Below are 13910 nucleotides of genomic sequence, written 5' to 3'. Positions count from 1 at the left end.
ATCCGGAGAATGCACAGCATTACCATGGTTTTGGATGCTATAATATCCTAAATTTATAATGGTCTTACGCGACTCTGTCCCGGTCTCAAAGCAAATTTTGTGGCGCTTGGATTATCAGAGGCCTTTAATAAGGTAAATCGGTCAGTTTCCCGAATCAAAAAAGCAGATGGGTTGCGAATCACCCGCCTAAGCGAAGTCCTTCATCGAGTTTAGATACAATCAGTTCAAACTGCCTTCAAGCAGGATGTTATCACCGAATCTAGTCAACATATACCGATTGGAGTTCCCTACACTACTTGAAGTACTTCAAATTATCAGCTATGATGGTGTACGTTCGATTTTGAAAACCGAAAACAATAGCTCTCTCAAGCGGGTTCTGATCAAATGGTACTTGGACAAACTTAGCGCCTTCTTTGTCAAAATCTGCTCTTAGAAGTACATAGCGGCGCATTTTAAAATATGGACCAAGAAAGAAGTCGAGATGCCGCTTGATATATCAGTACATAGATAGTCGACGCATCCCAAGCGTCAACTCCTCTAGAAAACTTGTTGTTGTTTTCCATAGTATAGTCACAGCATCTCTACACAGAAGAAAGATTGTCAAAACTTTAGCTGCAAGAAGAAAGAAAGAACAAATAAAGAAACCTTACTGGTTATCTAGAAAGCAATTGGTAATTCTGTTGAAAATTATGCAGCTTTTCCCTAGTCTCTGACCTGACTGCTTCCCAATGGATGAACATCAATATTCGCATAAACACCACAGCCATTATGACCGTTCAAAACCACCTGCGTCAGGAAATCACAACGCTGTCCACATGTCCATTCTAACATCTTAAGATATCTTAAAAGGACTCAGTTTGAAAACTAGAAGTCTGTCGTGAATTTCAGCTTGTACAGTACTCATTTCGGAGCTGTGTTTGGTTATGCTACGAACCCCTATGAGCACGAATCTGGCAAAGGTGAGAGTGGATTTTATTTTGTACATAAAAAATTTTTGCGCATTAAATTTGTCGTTCATTATCTTATTCAAACCATCATCAAAAATCTTCATAGGTGGTAGTAAATATGTATATTTCCGATATTCCCAGTGGGAATGCAAACTTAGCAGTGTCGAGGTCAGCTAGTGCGCTCTCACCCACCAATATCTCTAAAGCACCTCCACTGATCACTACCTCATAATACTAAACGCATTTAACTAGAAACGAAAGCTAAATATGATAACGGGTGGGCTAAAATAAACTATTATATTTATAATTAGTGACAATGGATTTAGATTCAGTTTCTTCGTATGTTATCATCGCTAACGATGAGCTGTGAAAGCGTGGATTATTCAGCAAGGGGTGTATGAGTTCATTGAATTTTCGTTATCTTATACCAAATGTGAAACTAAAGATAATATTCTTCGAGATTTTTACACCTCAAAGCAAACGTCAACTATCAAATTTTCTTTTCCATTCCTTTTCTTATCTTGTGATTTTTAACTGTAAAAGTTTTCATTATTTTAATTTAATTGGTCTATAATATTTTCATAATACGTTTCGTCCTTTATCCACCAAAATTAAGAAAATCTTAAAACCATTGCCAAAAAAATCCACCAATTAATTTTTCCACGTACTGACTACATCGATAAGAGCGCAATGTAATGAACTCTAGGTCTCCTGACATTGACATTCTCACGAGGGGGATGGCCGGCATGGTATCCTAACAAGATTAGGGGTCAGTTGACGACCGGTCACACATCACCTCTGCAATATTGCCACGAAAATTACAATTTGCATGACTCTTTGTTTTGACTAATCGCAAAGTTCCATTTCCATTTCGGATACGAGTCACGAAAATCGACTTTTCCTCTTTTTAGCATGCAACAATGACGACACTAAACTAACGTCTAATATTCGTCCTGTCCAAAACGAGTACAATTTCAGGACTCAGGGGGAGTATGAACTTGGTGCATGTAAGTGGATATTGTTTCAGCTAATAAGTGTAAGTGTTACCGGAGTTAGTAGCATTGCCAGTAATAATGGATAAATTTGAGAATACCTGCAGAGCGTTCGTAAATAAAGGATTTCAGGTTACTTTCTTGGTCTCCGGCAACATCCCTGTTACGAAAAGTAGCAAAAACTGATAAATTTTATAACTTATCACTAAAGAAATATGTAAAAAAAATATTTACAGGTTATTTTGGAGGAAAAGTCGGAAAAACCTCCACTCATTGAGCACATTTAAAAAAGGATGGGGCGGGGAACGAAAAGGGAATGGGGCTAGTTTGGTGGCATGCAGGAGAGGGATGGGAATCAGAAGCTACGAGGGGCGCTAATGATGGGTAGATTTAAAAAATTGGGAGTCTGAGTAGTTGCCTGTGTAAAATACTACTCTACTTTGGGGATCAAAAAGACGGTTCTGAGATTGGACGGATAAGAGGACCTGGGGAAACAGATGAGTTCGAAGAAGGTTATCTGCGACGATCTCGATCTGCATGTCTTTGGAGACAAAAGGATTGGAGTGGGAGTGACATTTGACCAGGAAGTTAAGGGCATGACGGTCAAGGAAGGCATCGATACATGGGGTTTGGCAGAACTAGTAGAGGATCAGGTTGGAAATGTATTTAGAGGTGCCTTCGTTTTTAAAAATGTTGGCGCAGTGGGGAAAGATCCTGCGCTCTTTAATCCATGTTTCCATGCAAGACAATGGTCTCGCATTTGTCGGGATTTCAGAAAAGTTTCCAACGGATGAAATAATGGTAAAGTTCGTCTAAATAGGAATTCAGACGAGTTTCACCGTGGGATATGTCTTTGGTGGCAGTGTAAAGGATTGTCATCCGCGTATTGAAGGATTCGGATAGGACACGTATGTGGAGTTGGTTTATGGAAATCAGCGTTGAACAGGGAGAAAAGGGTTACAGAAAGCACTGAACCCTGAGGAATGCCAGTGGGGCAACTATAGGACAAGGAAAGGTGCTATTGGATGTTTAGGTTAAGTTTCCGGATTTCCGCCCATCTAGAAAGCTAGGAATTAGCTTGGAGAAATGCGAATGGAAATTGAGGATTTCGGAAAGCTTATACGCGAGTCCGTATAAGGAGTCGAAAGCTTTCCTTAGGTAAAGGAGACAGGCTATGGTGGGTGTCCTCCAATCGATACCTAGAAAGATATCAGTCTTGAGGACATGCGTGCTTAACCTAGTGTTTAGTTCGGTTGGCGAATTGGAATTCGGGAAGAGTTGGAAAGACAGCGCTCGTCTATGAGGGATTTAATGGTCCGCTCGAAAATTTTGGTGGAGGAAGATTGGATAGAGATAGGCCTGTATCTATCAGGATTAAGTGGGTTAAGGTTCTTTTTGGGATGGGCATAATACGAGCACTTTTCTAATCGGCAAGGAAGTGAGCGTTGAGGAGGCAGTGATTAAAGATAGAGGAAAGTGTGGTGGAAACGTTGTGAGCGCATTTTTTAAAATCTTTGGAAGGGGTTTTGTCCAGACCCACTGATTTTTTGGTCTTGGAGGCATTTCCACTGAAATTGGGCTGACAAAGTGGATAGGAGGAACATCATCGTGTCCATTGGGATGGATAAGAGATATTTACATGAATAATATAATTTTCATCCTTTACAGCTTTTCTTTACTGGAGATAATCTTCATCTATTTTGTTTTGTAGGTATATTACTGCTTCACTAGTAAAGATTGCATGTCGTTGAAAACATCTACTTGCTGCATACATTTGACCTCTGCCTTACAATTTATAATAGTGTCTATATGTTCCCTGAAAATTCATACAGGCGTATGAGGCGAAGTTAATGTTCACTTCAACGAAATTAGGAGAAGACCTCACTTGCACCATGCTATTTGGCTAATTCGCTTAAAAATTTTGCAGCACATTTTAAAAGTAACATAGACAATAATCAGTAGTATCTCGTTATGGTTGCGAACGGCGATGTACAGACTAGTAATGGGGACCAAGTCACAATTCTTGGGAGGAGCATCAGATTTTAAAAAAACCCAGATGATCACAGCAGTTTTATGATAGATAGGAACTTTCGAAACCTGTCAACTCACCATGCCAAAGAAGTGTAAATTATAATGGTTTAAGGGGGTCATCCCGTGTGAAGGCCGTTTTTTTTGCCTTTTTTTGAAAAATTATTTTGAAGGACTGGATAAAGATAGAAACGTGATTTTTTTCACCATATGTTTATTGATATCTCTAGTATATGTGATAAATTTTTCAGCTTGATTTCGTAGCTAATTTTTGGAATAGGTGTTAATTTATGCACCCATCTCCAAAAAAAGGTGTTTTTCTGCTGCCACGCTGGAGGGCGCTGTGTTCATCTGAGCGAAAAAACTAAACGGCATTTTAATGTGGACAATATTCCACGGTCCGCAAACTAGGATAATTAGAAAATATTAAAAGGTAAATTTTTGGTGGGCTTTTAAACTTAATTTTTTGGATTTTGGTGTTTTTTTACGGCTTTTTTTATGAATAAAAAAAACTACCTGTCCGATTGCAATTATCCTAGTTTGCGGACCGTAGAAATATGTACTAAAGAAGCCGTGAAAATTTCAAAGAATTTGGTTGGATAGATTTTGAGCTATGGTGGCAGCCGATTTTCAAGATGCAGTTTCGAGAAAAACGCATGTGAAAATTTAAATGTGATTATCAACAGTAAAATTTTAGCTCACCATTAATCTGCTATACCTGATCGATAGAGAACATCCTCCGTTTCTTCAAAAAAGTCTTGTAAGGCCGATTGTTGCTCTCTGGTGTCAATTGTGGCTCTTTTAGCGAGGTCAGTCGAACGTCGTTCGGACCGCCAAATTCGCGCTTCATTACGGTGGTCGGCATAAACCTGACATATGTGACCAACTTGACATCCCATTGTCACTAGAATTTTGAGAATGCCATTGAATCCTTCATTGAAAATAATTACAGCCAGAAAAGTGGCTATTTCTACGACCTTGGCCCCAGAATGTAGGTGTTTAGGAGCGAAAGTTCAGATCAATGCATTTAACGGCTCATTGTTATTCTGGGTCTCTGCTCCTAAACATCTGTTGAACAGATCATCTCGTGACAAATCTTCGTAGATTGGTTTGATGACTGTTTGAACTTCTTCAGTCAAAGGTGCCTTCTCGTGGTAAAAACTATCCAGTTCTCCTTTAGCTTCCGCTTTGCGCCATTTGCACCAACTGTCCTCGCCTGTTGGACAATTTTGATGCTGAGGATTTTCGACTGTAGAACATTTATGGAAGAAAGTTGCCCAAATTTCTTGCTTCATTCCTTCTATCGAATTTGCGTGTCGACGAATAGCCAGCCCAGGAAATGTAGTGAGGTCCTTATCAGTAAGTTTTCCAGCCTCTTTTCCACCAATGCCTTTGTGATTCTTCTTTGCATTTCTAAGCCGCGTTCCCATTCTTTCCTCGACATGTCCTACGTATTCCTTTTTTACTGCTACGTATATTTTATTATTTGCAGAAATTAGCAGAAATACTGGAGACAACTCCAGCAAAATCCAATATACAATATACAAAACTTGTCGCAATTGGAACATCCATGTTCATGCTTCCTAAAAGTTTCTTTGCTGATGTTAATGCGAAGTCCTTTTTCTTCTCTGATAAGTATCGATTTCCATGAAATACTGGTTTTTTAGTGCGAGCATGACGTTGAACGTTAAAGTGATCTCCCTTCGTACGACCCATTTAAAAAAATCACTGAACACACAAACAGCACAATACTTACAACAAAATATAACTGAGTATAACTTGAACGTCTTTCAGTGCTCACTCTAGACTGGATTATCCTTTTTATTCCAAACAGCAAATAAGTTTAGACAATTGATTGGTTTTCCATCTTTTTATATTTATACCTGTGTTCGAATTTATAAGGCTCAGGTAAAAAACTAACAGATAAAAAAAGATTCGATGCTCCTTCTCATCGAGTACTCTAGCCGCGGCTGCAGACTCCTTACCTGTTTAACACTGTAATTTCTGAAGGACTCGGAATATCGAAAAATCCCTTTGCCCACATATTCTCCACTATATATAGATACAATTCATGCAAAAAAAAAAAATCGATTTCTCCAACCCGACACACGGGATGACCCCCTTAATTCGGATTGTCAAAACAATGGGTGGAGACGTTCAAGGGCCCTCCTCAACCGAGCTCTAAAGTTTGAAGACGAACGTTGGTACAAGAAAGCTCAAAAGACTCTAAACAAGAACATAAGGTCGGCGTAATGATTGTCACAGGGATACTTTTGCGAAGAGACTGATTCATTCTGTACGGCCTCGAAGTTAAAAAAAATCCTCGTCAATGAGTGCTCGGTAATCGATATTTACAGGCGATATGGTGCACAGAAAGCGATTAGAAAACAGCCCCAGGGAATCCTTACATAGACGTAAAAAGCTTCCGACCGACCAATCTAACTTTCCTTCTATTAAAAGGGATGCAAAGACTGATAAATCGGTTCATAAAAGATATATAAATTCCCAGGTACCAAGCCAATCCAAAAAGCAAATCAAGAGAGACAGCACACAATGCGTTGACGGCAGAAACTAAGAAGGCGATATTTGACAAAGAACGCGTAGTTAAACGGCGTGAAATCAATCCATTGTTAATCAAGTTGACAGATTAGCTCACCAAAGATCTGGCTATTCAACAACAGGACCAGAGCCGAAATTTGGCATTAATTCATCCACTTTCAAGCGTGCACTTTAGGGCTCGCAGGTAAAAATGCCGACGCTTCTAAGGCGTCATTTTTACTGTCCCTCAAAAATGGGAATACCAAAGCTCTAGTGGGGCCTTTATAGAGACGCGGCTCTTAAACCACACCATAAAAAAAATCGGAGTGGTCGACTTGAATATACGTAGCCAATGCGAGGAATATGCAGTCTACAGCCCCCTTGGACTTTAGACCAGAATAACCTATCTGCATCTAGAAGTTTTTCTCAGATTCGGAAAAGTCAACCATATCATCTATTATTTTGAAAGTGTTCGAAATTGTACAACTTAACAATATTTTACTTATTTTGGTCACGTTGTCCTGGACGAAACCGTTAGTCGTCTTTCATTGGTATACTTGGGTGCTATGCCTCAAACGAGGGGTCCGTGAATCATAAAATGTGAGAGTAATTTGCTCACCAGTTGATCTGGCCCTACATAATATAGATGTGCACTTAAGACTCATATCCCAAACAAAAATCTAGCGTAGCTTAGGCTCAAACTATTGGCGGTTTAAACTCGGATATAATTCGCATCTTTGCCGTGTTGCGATTATATAAAAAGGAGCCGTTCCCACCTATTGCTATTATCGGTCATGCTGCTCCCAGGGCAGAGGTGAGGCAGCTTCTGATGAGTTGACTCCGCACTGAGCGAAAACGTTAGTCGTCTTTCTCTAATATTTTATTATTTTTGTGAGCTCAGGTAGTCAAAGTCAGATAGTGCAGCGAAAAAGAAGAAATGGGTTACCTAAAGTGAAGTGTGATTTTTTCAATTCTCACAAATAAATATTTCCAGGTATGCATGGGGTAAAAGTATTGTCTGCCCTCGGTACAGAAATGCAAAAACTTTAGAAGATTCTGGCTTGCCCCACTACGTTTGGCAATTGGAGACTCGAAAAAGAGTACCCACCGACATGGCTTTGCCAGCCAGTGTGGTTAGCCGGACCACGTGGTCGAATTACAGGGTCTCGCTCGTTTTTGACATCTCATCATCAACCTATCTCATAAGGAAAAGTCGCATCGCGTCCTTAAAGAACTATCTAGTGTGGGATATTTTTTACAAACGATGGCTGCACTGGAAGTAAGGTGGAAGAGGAAAAAATGCACGAGGAATGCGTGCAAGTAGGTTCTCATAATGGCAGACATCAGGAATACACTGCTTAACGGGAGTCAGGCAATGTGATCAGCATTGCGTTCATCCGAGATTATTACCCTGACTTGACTCAGGTGCTCATTCACAGCTGAGTCGACTACTATCTCATGTCAAATCATGATACAAATCCCACTACCACCAGTGAGATTTGAATCGCGACCTTCTATACGACAGCCTTGTGCTCTAACCACTGAGTTATCCAGATACTATCTTTATTCTATATTGTATATTTATTTTCTAGTTCCGGGGCAACGACTTTTTTCGTTACTATGCCAGTAAGTAAACTATGACAGTTGTGACAGCGGCTTCTCTTCCTTTTATTGGGCTGTCCGTGCGTCTATAATTCTATTAGTTTTTGATAATATCTTTGCATTCTTCAGTTGCTTGCAATGCTGGCAATGAATCCTTTTGAGTTTGTTGAAGTGTCTGTCGTTTATTTTTATGCAGGAAGATGTGATTCTACCCTTTTTGTATGAGGTACAAAAAGCGTGGGCCTTGCTTATTTTTCTTCAAGTTTTTTGGCAATACTCTCTTCTTTGCTCTTTTTAAGGTTGAATGCCTGATTGGCCGTCTGTTTGTCTGTTTGTCATAGACACTTTTCCCAGAAACGGCTATACCGATTCACACGAAATTTGGTAAAAGGGTTGGAACTATGAGCGCCCACACATGTAGTAAGTTACATCTTCCTATATTTAGTTTACATTCAAAAGTGGGGTGTAATATTTTCTCCAACGAATATAGTCATGTTGCGTATCAAATTGAAGGTCTCGATTAGTAGTTTATCGAAGTCAGTTTTAGTTTTGATATTTGAGTGCGGGGGGTCGAAAGTGATAATTTCTTTAATGGGCCCCATTCTCAGAAACTACCCAACTACCCATATACGCAAAGGGGGGATGTACATTTTTTTTTCATCGAATATAGTCGTGTAGAGTATCAGATACAAGGTCTTGATTAGTACTTATCGAATTTGCTACTAGTTTTGATGTGAATTGGGAAAGGAGTCAAAATTTGTACACTTAGATTGGAAAAGGACTCATTTTTGGAAACTACCCAACCTAAAAATCCGAAGAAAATCAGGATGTTGCGCTTATATTAAATCTAGGCCTCAAACTATGTTCCATTCCGATATCTGCAGAAATAAACTTACTAGTGGTATGTTACTACCTTTTAGAAGTTTTCTGAAAAACGTCCCTTAGGTTCACCCTAGGAGTGCTAAATTTTTCATCAACATAGAAAACAGCATACTCATTAGTTCAAACTTATTATTATTATTAATTGTAGAAAGGAAAGAAAGAAAATAAACAGTTTATTACGATTCACGCTTGTTTCACTGTGAGGAAGTAGTGCAGGCCAGGTAGGTGCACAAACTTTGACAGATCCCGTTGAGAGGGTGACAATAATACTTGGAGGGATTTGTGAGCGATAGGTTGCTAGAAACAGAAGACTCCGCATCATTTCTTACTTCCCATTCCTTTTCATTTTGCTTCTGTTTGCTGTAAAAAAGCACATTTAGAGGACTTTACATGGAAGCGAGGGAAAGCGTGAGATTTAACACAATGTCATATAATTAACGAAATACACTGGATCTAACAAGTTGACTTCAGCTCTCATCTTCTCATCCTCCTCACTTCCAAGAGGTCTTTTGTTTAATAGGAGTGATATTTTACATCTGGGAAGGTGGGAACCTTTGACAGCAAACCTCGATAATAGCTAAGGTAGAATAAGACTACATATAGGAAACTCGTCTCCTGGCGCGTTGTTTGAGTTTGTATGGTGGAACAAAGGCATTGAACATATTCGTAAGGGATATGGAAACATGCACAAGAAACCATACCTAGTCCCCATATATGCCGTCACATTCCGTGTCGCCTAGTAGTTCCTCCTGTTTGTACTCTTCTTGCCTCAGGGCATATTTCCTTTCATGATCCTCGCATTTGGGTAGTGAGATGTTCGGTTTCATTGCGCTATTGAAATGTTTACTTTTTGATTCTCTTTTAATTTTTCTGCCTAGCCATCTATATTCTATTTCAGTTTCACTACGTCAGACATAAAATAAGTGTTTTTTGGTAATGAATTAAAATACCAAAATCCTGATCTTAGATCGCGAAACAGCGATGGCTTGATACATCCAAAACCAGGAAGTCTATTACTGAGAAAAGTGGCGAACTTGATTGACGATCTGAGACCCAAGGGGACAGAAGCTAAAGAAAACAAGTCGGGAAACCGGAAGCTAGACGCTTCAGGTATGAAAGGTTTTGTGTATTTCTTTTATAAAGATATTTGGGTGTGCATTTGTCCCATTAGCATGTAGTACGTAAAATATGCAAATATTATGTGAAAATATCCAGTTTCAAGTGATATTGACATTCATAATCTTGAATTTGCAGAGGAGCGACAGTTTTGACCTAGTATAACTTTGTTAGTAATAGAGCGATTTTCACCAAATTTGACAGGATTATGCTTTATATCGTAGTCTATATCGCTGCAAATGTTTGTGATTCTAGGATGAACTTAAGGGGGGTTTTCCTGTCAATTACTAAACATTATAATAATGTACTATTATTAACTTTATTTGAATAGGTATCGGTATGGGAGGTATTTCGGAGCCTAGGCACCATATAGTGGCAGCCCCCTGATTTTTTGCAGATTTTTCGGTTTGGTAGTTTCTGAGAATGGGTTCGTTAAAAACGTGATCACTTTCAACCCCCCGGACTCCCCATCTTTCCAACAAATGTCAAAACTAAGAAAGGCTTCGAAAAGTACTAACCGAGAGTTTTAATTTGATACTCCACATGACTATATTTGATGAAAAAAAAATGTACACCCCCAATGTTGCCAAAAGAGATAGGCGTTTTGGTTATCGGCGACAGTAGAGTATCGGCTAGGTACCGTGCGCGGGAGATAAGTATCAGATCTAGCTTTTCCAGTTTCCTTAGATTTTTCTCATATTTGCTTGCTTCAGTAGTGGTTATCAAAGATTTTCAATTGCGACCCCTGATATCATTAAAAATTGTAGAAAATACAGCAGTTAGTATCTCGAATTCTTAAAAACGTCAACTATACCAAATTGGAAGCAAGATTCTGTTGGGACTTACAAAATAATTCCTAACTTATGTTCCAAACTAAATACTTCGGTGGCAACACTTTCTCACTACCACCTCATGTTGAGTAAAACACAAAAGGAAAGTATCCCACCCCCATACGATCAGATATGTAAATTAGCTGCCACGAAAGCGTATAGCCAAATAAGTAACCTCTAACCACAAAATACCTGGAATTCGCATCAGACGTTTTTATTTCTGACTGAAGTGTGGCGACAAAACGCAATATGACGGGGAAATGGTGAAGGGACATCGGCTGGTAATTAATTCATTTGTCACGGAGCTAATAAGCTGAGCTTATTAAGCTATTCCTTTGGCGTAATATAAAAAGTGGTTGGGACGTATCCTGTCGGTCAGGCGAAGGACGCTAGCCCTAAATGAAAGTAATTAATTTTATTTGCGGGTTTTTATTGCACACGGTTTGATTTCAATACATTTGTTTGCCGAGTACGAATAAAAGTTGGTATGCACGCTTGTAAGTCTAATGATAAGTGCAGTGTTTTAAGTAGCTGAAAGTATATGGCCGGCGAAATCATGATTGCATAAATTACTGGCTTGAAATTAATGTACGGCTTTTGGAGAGACGACATTAACATGATGTTTGTTATGCTTTGTACTGTAGACGTCAATATATGCATACCTTGAACATGGCAGTAATCATTAAGTCTGCAGAATAATTCAAACATTGCTGTGAAATCGATTTGCTTTAAAGCAATTTGCAATCCATCTTTTCCCAGCAGGTTTTCTGGCTTGTAGGATTTATTTTGACTTTGGTCACATGAAAAATATCCTATAATTATCTTACGTGATTTAGAAGTACAGATGTATTTAAATGTGTTTGGCAATCAAGGCATAGTAATAAAATTCGAAGAAGCTTTTTCTAGTATAATGCCAATTTCACTAGGGCACCCTCGCAGACAAATGCAGCTAGTATCTTGCACCAGAATATCCCCTCAGAACTAAACGCTTTAAGCTAGACCTAGGTGGTGCAAAATATGTTGAAGCAACTAAAGTTCTTTTGTTGAGTTTTTCAAAAATTATGACTAACGGTTTGGTCCACGGCAGAGGCAACTCATCAGGCGCTGCGTCACCCCTGCCCTGAAAGCAGCGTGAATCCATCATTAGTGTGGATTGAGGCATTACATTGATGAAATCATTGCTGCGAAAACGAAATATTTCCACAAAGTCCCATTAAGATGCACAGAACGGCGTACATGTGCAATGGTTTTCTTCAAACATACAAATTAAAGTTGGGAGACGAGTTTTTTGACATCGTGCCGGACATGTTACACTTGCTGACTTTTGTCCTGACACGCTTTATGCTAAACATGCTATATGCTGGTAAGTATGAATATAGCTTAATGCTGCACTTGTGATAAATATACGGGACATAAGCATAAAGACGAAAACAATACGCGATGGACTGGCGTTTTCTGCTAGGGCAAGAGATGGACATGCAGACGCTCAACCAAATCAGCTACGTAGGTTTATTGAAAAAGTCATGGATATGAAAATCGTATCCGATACTTGTCCGTAGATTATAATCTGCGACCTGCAAAACTAATGCCATTTCTGTAATTTGTTTAAGCAGCAGTCCGTTGTTACCAACTTTTAGATTTTTAGACGGTCGAAACTTTGTGTTGCACACACACTGCTAACCCATTTTGCACTTATGACACCACACCTTGATCCTAATGGAATTCCGACCTCATATTGTCTCATGTCAAGTTAATTCTTAGCATATCCTATAAGCTCCAAGCATCAAATTGTGGTAGTTAAGTCAGACTCGTAATTCCATTTCGTTCTTGTAACGCAATTCCATGCTGAGCTAAAGGAGCCCTCTCCCACAATTTTGGGATTCAACCAATAAATAGCTGAGCCGGAAGCAGATCTTTGGAAAACTCCGCTACCAGAGGACTCTTTAGGTTCCCGTGGTGAAGATAGTAGAGCGTAGTCATTATGCTGTGTAATTATTTTAAAAAAAAATTTGGAAAAATATTGGAAGTTATTATAAAAGGCAACAATAGATTGGAGGTGTTGAAATATTTTTTCGAATCTCCCCGATTTATTGTGGGGAAATTCCAATTAAAATAAGAATGATGACATCTATGTGAATCGTTTTAAGGGTATTGGAAGAAACAACATCAAAATGAAAAAATAAATATATAAATAAATAAAGGCAAACCAGTATTATAGCCAATTACTATTCTTGTTAGTCTGATTGAGGAATAGTAAAACATTATTTTCGTAAACAGAAAAAACGTTAACCTGAATATATATAATGGCTCCATACTTTATTATCACTATACATGAAAGAAGAAAGTGATATCCTACAGCAGCGGCTCCAGTTTATCATTCATTAGAAGGTGCCAGATTACGTACAAGAAGACTACACACAGGGGATTCGTCTCCCAGCGCATTGCGTGAATTTATATGGTGGAACGAGATCAGTGCACATGTTCGACCTTCTTCGGTCACTTACGAGAGAAAAATTCCGCACATTTACTCTGCTGTCATGTATGTGATGCAGTACATTGGTGTGCAGTCGCGCGATTGCGTGTCCGGTAGTATGTGCTATAACAATTAAACCAAGCATGGGCAGTCCTAGACCAGATACCGGTTGTTGTACCGTTGATGGTGCAACTACTTCATACCCTCCTCGCAAATAATCAATAACATTCCATCTTCTTACTTCCGTATTACAACTGAATAGTGTAGTTACTAACACAGCTATGGTTTATAAAGAAATGTTTTGAACTAAAATATAACTCTTTTGAGTTGGTCCCAACAGAAACGTTCTTAAAAATGTGTAGATTCATTCTTTCCTATCTTTCTAGGATCCTTCTATGTAGCAGGAATTGCTATATCAATCAATCTTATTAAATGGAAATATGAGCAGCTAGTGTCGTCACATAACTCTATTAATCAAAATTGGATAGAGCAGAAATTATGA

General features: G+C 38.9%; 1 protein-coding gene across 1 annotated transcript in view; it reads right to left on the bottom strand.

Annotated features, from left to right (window-relative positions):
* LOC119652613 (homeotic protein labial) overlaps positions 1-13910 on the bottom strand; it is a 113207-nt gene that overhangs the window by 48693 nt on the left and 50604 nt on the right. The gene's annotated exons all lie outside the window — the stretch shown is intronic.

The sequence above is a fragment of the Hermetia illucens genome, chromosome 3 (assembly GCF_905115235.1).
Source record: "Hermetia illucens chromosome 3, iHerIll2.2.curated.20191125, whole genome shotgun sequence".
NCBI classification, from domain to species: Eukaryota; Metazoa; Arthropoda; class Insecta; order Diptera; family Stratiomyidae; genus Hermetia; species Hermetia illucens.
The sequence above is the reverse complement of the archived record's forward strand: the minus strand, read 5'-3'. Positions and strand labels throughout refer to the sequence as shown.